Source organism: Odocoileus virginianus, chromosome 21 (assembly GCF_023699985.2).
Source record: "Odocoileus virginianus isolate 20LAN1187 ecotype Illinois chromosome 21, Ovbor_1.2, whole genome shotgun sequence".
Lineage (NCBI taxonomy): Eukaryota > Metazoa > Chordata > Mammalia > Artiodactyla > Cervidae > Odocoileus > Odocoileus virginianus.
The window spans coordinates 48,671,784-48,680,043 of NC_069694.1; the positions used below are offsets into that span (position 1 = coordinate 48,671,784).

General features: G+C 35.4%; 1 pseudogene; it reads left to right on the forward strand.

The window, feature by feature from the left end:
- Window positions 1-840: 840 nt before the first annotated feature.
- LOC110133773 (14-3-3 protein zeta/delta pseudogene) lies at window positions 841-8,042 on the forward strand (annotated as a pseudogene).
- Window positions 8,043-8,260: the final 218 nt, after the last annotated feature.

Here is an 8,260-nt window from a genome sequence, read left to right on the forward strand (position 1 = left end):
TAATACTTCTGAATTCTTGCTTCAAACACTTCAGTTCTTCTCAAATTTCCTCAGCTCTTTGTTTCTCTGCCTTACAATCTAGAATTAGTCTACATCAGTCGCCACATTTGCTTCTTCTCTTTTTAAAATAAAGGTTTATTTTCTGACTACAAATGTAATTTTGCACTCCATGCATTAAACAAAGACAATTTCATAGAAAAAAAAACAATTTATAATCATACTGCTAAATATAACCACCACTAACATTTTGGTTATTTCTTATTGAGTTGAACAATTGAGTCTATACCATGTATTTATTTTCACAGGCTTCTTGCTGTACTAAATAATGCACTATTCTCATGTCATTACAATTTTATTTATATGTTTTCTTGCTTTTTGTTTGTTTTCCACATGTTTGCTTTTCCAACTTTTTGAGTCTTTAGCACTTTGAGAAATATACTTTAAATTTTTAGAAATTCTACTCTAAATAAATAAATAAAACTAAATATTTTAGTTTTATTTTTAAAGTTATTTTTAATTGGAGGACAATTGCTTTAGAATATTATGTTGGCTTCTGCCATACAAAACAACATGAATCAGCCACAAGGGCACACATGTCCCCTGTCTCCTGAGCCTCCCTGCCGCCACCCACCCCACCCCACCCATCAAAAGATAAATAGATAAGGAAGCTGTGGTACATATATACAATGGAATATTACTCAGCCATAAAAAAGAAACACATTTGAGTCCGTTCTAGTGAGGTGGATGAACCTACAGCCTGTTATACAGAGTGAAGTAAGTCAGAAAGAGAAAAACAAATTTTGCATACTATATTAACTCATATATATGGAATCTAGAAAAATGGTACTGGTGAACCAGTTTGCAGGGCAGGAACAGAGACACAGAGGAAGAGAACAGACTTTGGACACGGCGGGGAAAGGAGAGTGTGGGACGAACGGAGAGAGTAGAACTGACGGATATACACGGCCAGGTGTAAAACAGCCAGTGGGAAGCTGCCGTGTGGGCACATGGAGCTCAGCCCATGCCCTCTGGCATACTTTATGTTTAAAGAACATTGGAAACATATTTATCTATTCATCATAACCAAGAAGGAATATAATTTGAGACAATATTAACTTATCTTTACTCCTTTCACATCTTGTCACCATCTTCCTTCACTTTCTAGGTTTTGGAAGGAATTAGGAACAAGAACATCGTTCTGTCTGTCTCTGTTAATACCTCAGTCAAGTTTGACTCTTTGCGACCCCATGGACTGTAGCTCACAGGGCTTCTCTGTCCGTGGAATTCTCCAGGCAAGAACACTGGAGTGGGTTGCCATTTCCTTCCCCAGGGGATCTTTCTGACGCAGGGATTGAACCCAGGTCTCCTGCATTTCAGGCAGATTCTTTACCATCTGAGCTATCAGGGAAGCCTAAGAATATCATTATTAAAATTTTATTTTACCATTATCCATTCTGTTTTTAGGCATACATTCTAAAATTTTGAACACTTTTAAGAACAAATTTCTAATGAATATTTTGAGAATCTCATTTGACTAATTTAATGCACAGCATCATAACTCTTACTATAACATTTACCACCCCCTCCCTTGATTCCTTAATTTTGTTTTAACTCATTAATGACAATGTGCATTTAAACTTTTCTCTCGTCTCATTTCTGGTAACTTTGGGATTGAGATTTATTAATTTTGAATTTTTACCTATTTGATCTATAAAGCTTAATTATAACAAAAGAATATTAACTTAAATTATATATTAAGTCCCTCTTGTTCCAGGTACTTTGTTTTTCCTCAGCATCCTTCTCTTAAAAAGAAAAAAATTAATTATCTTATTCCAGTAAGAACACTTAAGATCTACCTTCTTAACAAACTAAGTGTACATTCCATTGTTGTTGATTTAGTTGCAATGGATATAGCAGATCTCTAGAGCTTATTGATCATAATTATCTGAAACTTTCTGCCCTCTGATTAATAACTCCCCATTTTCCTGTCACCTCAGCCTATGGCAATCAGCATTCCAGTATTTGATTCTATGAATTTGGTGGTGTCAATTTCCCCCCAAGAGCAAATCAGATACAGTAACAAATCAATTCCCACTTACTTATTTTTGAGGTCTTTACTCTTAAGGGGAACATATAACCCAGTAAGATTGAACTTAAAGTCTCAACCCATAGAAATCTTGGTTTACCTACACTAGAGATGTCATCTTTCTCTCCTCATACCTGTCAAACTCCTGCTTTAACTTTTCCTTCCATGAGCTATTTTTCAATAGCTCAGTGTTAAAAAAATAAGTATCAGAAAAATCTAATGTCAAAGATTGAAAGAAGGTCAGCCAAAAATTGGAAAAGCAGAAATCCTACTCCTTAGTGCTTCCCATATTATCTTCATATTGCTGTTAAATTTTTAGTTTTTATGTAATTCTACTTAGTTACAGTAAACTTTTTTTTATAACATCAGGTTGATTTTAGTCTTCCAGCTTTTTCTTTAGCTTTTTCTTCCCACATCCAAGAACCATAGATCTTTGTATATTGAGAATGACAAATAATTTTATAAAATATTCCTTCTCTGTGTCATTTAGTTTTTTGAGGTCTATTACTCCTCTTAGTCTTCCAATTGGTCATGGCTTGTTTTTATCTTATTTTTATAATGGTGTATATTCTTTTTTATTTATTCTAAAACTAGGAGAAATCTGACTAGTGAAATGAGTTTGATCCTCAGAAAATGTTAAACTAAATGCACTTAGAATCACTCCATATATGGAGTCTTAACCAGATTCATTCTCTGTGCATGATTTACATTTTTATATCTAAAGCTGGAGGCTATGCAAGAACACACAACTGCTGTTCCAAATCTGACCTTGGTAGGCATGTATCTTGTGAAGTTATGATATCCTGAAATGAGTTTCTTCTATCCTGATGAAACTCAGGTTAACAATAAACCCCCAGTATTCCATCTTACCTTCTGCCTAGCAAACATTTGCTCACAGAGAACAAACTAATGGGGGATTTGTGGGGTTGAAGAAAAAGGGAAGAGAGAAACAGGGGTGCCAGGCAGTAGAAAATTCTCTTAGAGTTTTCAGCTTAATTTAGAGGCCATTTATCAGAAAGAGGAAATGGTGAATGAGAAATATTTCCATTCACTTTGACACAATGAGGATTTTTTTTTTAATTCTGTAGTGCATGATGATTGGTATTTTTCAGTTCTGTTTTATCAACTTTACTGCTAGTGGAAACTCTTTCTAGGTTCTGGCAATAGAATAATATTCTGTGCTAATTTTCAGTGTCATTTAGACATCACTAATTTTGGTGCTTCTTAAGCATTACATTGGGAATTGGAAAATTTTCCATCAGGGGCTACTAACATCCTAAACTAGAATCTACTCTATAATTAATTTTTGTTAGGTATATCTTCAATCAATGGATAAATGTGCTTACTGTTGAATTGTGGCAATGAAAACAATCTCAATTCAATTTAATTCAATTCTGTTTATGTGGTAATTATTTAATTTTAATTATTGGAGATAGAATCCCAAATTGACATAAGTGAAAAAGGAAGTATATTCCCCCATATATCATAAGAGCTCATGAATAGAACTGTTTTCATGTATGGATAGTCCATGAGTTCAACTATGTTCAGTTCTCCAGCTTTTTCCATTTCCCAATCTCTCAGATCTATTTTCCAGTGTTGATTTCATCTCTGGAAAAATTTTCTAATCAAGCAGCATCCAGAAATTCTAAACTTAAGTTCTTCTAGTACATCTCAGGTCGCTCAGATGGTAAAGAATCTGGCAGAAAGAAAGAGGTTCTGAGGTAAAATCTGACAGAAATAAGGAGGTTCTGAGGTAAAAACTGACTGAAAGAAGGAGGTTATTTTGGAAAGAGAACTAATTATAGTTACACAATATTCATCAACTTCTTATTCTATGTCAAATATTATTTTAAGTCTTTTATTGACTTTTCACAACCATACTATGAAGTATGTTAATATTTCCATATTTATAGATGAGGAAACTGAGGCAAGAAAAGGGAAGTAGTTTCACATACAATTAATAAATGATCACACTATTTAATATTGAACAATCACTTCTTTCTATTTCGTCACTAAAGAAAAGCTGACATATGAGATCATCTTTCAACATTTTCCTGGTGGCTTCCCTGGTGGCTTCCCTGGTGGCTCAGATGGTAAGGCATCTTCCTGCAATTCAGGAGACCTGGGTTCGATCCCTCGATCGGGAGGATCTTCCTGGAGAAGGAAACGGCAACGCACTCTAGTTTTCTTGACTGGGAAATTCCATGAACGGAGGAGCCTGGTGGGCTACAGTCCATGGGGTCGCAAAGAGTCAGACACGACTGAGCAACTTCACTGGTTCACTGGTTTCAACATTTTACAACTTGAAGTGAAAGTGTTAGTCACTCAGTCATGTCCGACTCTTTGTGACCCCATGGACTGTAGCCCACCAGGCTCCTCCGTCTATGGAATTCTCCAGGCAAGAAGACTGGAGTGGGTTGACATTTCCTTCTCTAGGGGATCTTCCAAACCCAAGGATTGAACTCAGGTCTCCCTCATTGCAGGTGAATTCTTTACCATCTGAGCTGCTAGGGAAGCCCTTTTACAACTTGGGAAACACTCTATATATCTGAATTGGTTTTGGTATTAAAGAACACTCTAGATCACTGGTCAAAATACATCAAATTGATGTCCACTGCTAAATATGTACACTTCAATTTTATTTTTATTTTGAATAATTATTTTACATGTTCTAGAAGTTGTTCTCAATAATTTATTTTAATATTTTAAATTAAAAATTAAAATATATTTGTCATTGTTTAGTCACTAAGTCGTGTCTGACTCCTTTGTGACCCCATGGACTATAGCCCACCAGGCTCTCTGTCCATGGGATTCCCAGGCAAGATTACTGGAGTGGGTTGCCATTTCCTTCTCCAGGGGATCTTCCCAACCCAGGGACTGAAGCTGAGTCTCCTGCGTTTGCAGGTGGACTCTATCACTGAGCCACGGGGGAAGCCCTTTAAAAAGCATACAATGGTAGAAAATAATAAAAAGGAGACCGTTTTTTAAATCACATAGCTTTTAACAATATCACATCAAATGTGTTCAAGTAGAATCCCTATTTTTCTTACGACCTCCATTTTTTTTTTAAAAATTGGATATTCTTTTGCTTTTACATTAGCAACAATAAATAAAAATGTGTCTAATTTTCTCCGATATATTATATTTCAACACTTGCCTATAGAAGATACTTATTGGTGAAAATAAGCTATTATTTTTTAAAATATTAGTATATTTTAATAGTGTCACTAGGATAAAGCAGCCTGGAATTTTTCCTTTGATTTTTCAACTGTAATGATCCAAACTATTATAGTATTTGGATAATTCTGACAGTTTTGTTTTTTTAGAGAGTGATAATTGTCTCATGAGCAAAATATTTGGACAAATGCCAAATGGCATTACCCAGAAAATGATCATCAATAAGAGCTTCTTTAATAAAGCATTTGTCCAGAGAGTAGAACCCTATATGAACCAACAGTCAAGAATTCTGCATGACCTGACTTTGTGCCGTGACTTGCTTTGTGAATTGGAAAAATCAGTTAACCTCTTGGTGCTTCAGATCAGTCATCTATGAACTGAGAAGAGTAACATTTGCCACCTAACTCACCAGTATTTTATGAAGGTTAATGAGCTTCAGAGTTTATAAAGTGACTTTTCTTCTTGGATTGAAAATCTCTTGAAGAGTTTTAAATAGCACTGCTATATTTTTTCTTAATAAATAAATAAATATTATTTATTACAATATAAGAAATAAATTATCCTTTGAAAGACCCATGAAATTACAAAATATGTGATAAGATACTTCTAGTAAGGTTACCCCACATTAACCATGTTATCTGAGGGGTAAGAAAAGTTTCAATATCACTGCCATCAAACAGAATTCACTTCTGTTGTTAGTTTCTCAAACTTCTGTGGCCCAATAACACATGCGAGTTAGAGTTCTTCCAACTTCAATTTAAAATATCTTAGTTCTAATCAATTTGTTAAACTCTGTTAGCTATTGATACAGCTTTATGAGTTGAATATTAAAAAGAAAAAAAATTTTTCTCCACTGAACAAATGTGGCCACTCTTTATTTCCACATTGAATGAATAATTAAGTTTTGACAGAAATTCACAAAAGTAAGGTGATTTGGTGAAAGGGGGAAATGTGTCCTGTCACTCTGCATTTTCTGAAACAGTTTTGCCAAAGCTTTGCATGAGATAAAGAGCATTTTTAATAGCACAAATTTGATAGGATCCTGAATTTTAGGTGTAATGCTATAAATCCTATGTTTTATGGGTTTTTAAATTTTATATTATTTTATATATTATTTTCAAATTTGAGTGAGGGAAAATTATGTAATTTTCATGCTGTTAAAATTTATTTATTTTTTTAATTTTAGAAAGAGAGGTGTCAACATATAAGCTATTTAAGCAACATTGCTTAAATTATAGTTCATGTTTTTACTTTGAGCACTGAATAACTCCTATTATATTTTCTATTAGGACAATGTGTGTGTCCTTAGTTGCTTCAGTTGTGTTCAACTCTTTGTGACCCTGTGAACTGTAGTCTGCCAGGCTCCTCTGTCCATAGGATTCTCCAGGCAAGAATCCTGGAGTGGTTTGCCACGCCCTCCCCCAGGGAATCTTCCTGACCCGGGATTGAACCTGCACCTCCTGTGTCTCTTGCATTGCAGGTAGATTCTTTACCCCCTGAGCCACCTAGGAAGTCCATTAGTACAATCAATATGTGTAAAAACACATCTCACATATTTCTCCTACTTTATTTTAGAAGCATAATAAAAGGAAAACTAATAGGGAAAGTACAGAATACATACAGTTTGCTCTTTTTATTTCTCTCCCAATAGGAGAAATAGCCTATATAAAAAGAAAAGTGTGCTCATGGTTTTTTCCTGACCACGGAAATCAGAGAAATTATCTGATTGTATTTTCAGTCTAAAATAAATACAAGTTTTAGATCACATTGTCTTAAAAGTTCAGAGAAAAATATTCAAACTAATTTTAGAAATGTTGGGGTATCACCCACCCAAGGACTGTCACTTATAGGCAATTTATTTCTTTGGGCTCCCAATCAAAGTATATAACTATATAAAGATGAAACCGAGAGGTTTTGAGGAACATTAACCCACTATACAGAGAAGGCAATGGCAACCCACTCCAGTACTCTTGCTGAGTCCCATCAGTCTGCATTACCTACTCCAGACATAGAACATAGATAAAAAATACACTGGTGCAGAGGGCCAAACTGGCTGAGCAGGCTGAGCGAGATGATAATGTGGCAGCGGTGTGAAGTCTGTAACTGAGCAAGGAGCTGAATTATCCATTGAGGAGACGAGTCTTCTCTTACTTGCTTACAAAAATGTTGGAGGAGCCTGTAGGTCATCCTGGAGGCTTGTCTCAAGTATTGATCAAAAGATGAAGGTGCTGAAAGAAAACAGCAGATGGTTCAAGAATACAGAGGGAAAATGGAGATGAGGCTGAGAGATATCTGCAATGATACATTGCTTCTTTTGGGAAAGTTCTTGATCCCCAGTGCTTCACAAGCAGAGAGCAAACTCTTCTATTTGAAAATAAAAGGAGACTACTACCATTCCTTGGCTAAGGTTGTTGCTGGTGATAATAAGAGAGGGATTGTGGATCAGTCATGGCAAGCATACCAAGATGCTTTTGAAATCACAAAAAGTAAACACAACCAACACATCCTATCAGATTGGATCTGGCCCTTAACTTTTGTGTTCTATTATGAAATTCTGAAGTCCCCTGAGAAAATTGGCTCTAATGCAAAAACAGCATTTGATGGAACCATTGCTGAACTTGATACATTAAGTGAAGGGTCACACAAAGACAGCACGTTAATAATACAGTTACTGAGAGACAATTTGACCTTGTGGACACTGGAGACCCAAAGAGATGAAGCTGAGGCAAATGAAGAAGAAAATTGCCCAGCCTTCCAACTTCTGTCTGCCTCATTGTAAAACTCACACCATAGACCATTTGTCATCTATGCTATCTACTGATACTTGTTTATGATTTCTCACAGGTTAATGTTACTTCTGTTTGAATTTCTATATGTTCCATGTGTTTTTTATGTTTAATATTGGAGGAGTAGAGCCAGTTAATGGGCTTCCCTAGTAGCTCAGCTGGTTAAGAATCTTTCTGCAATGTGGGATACCCCAGTTCAATTCCTGGGTCA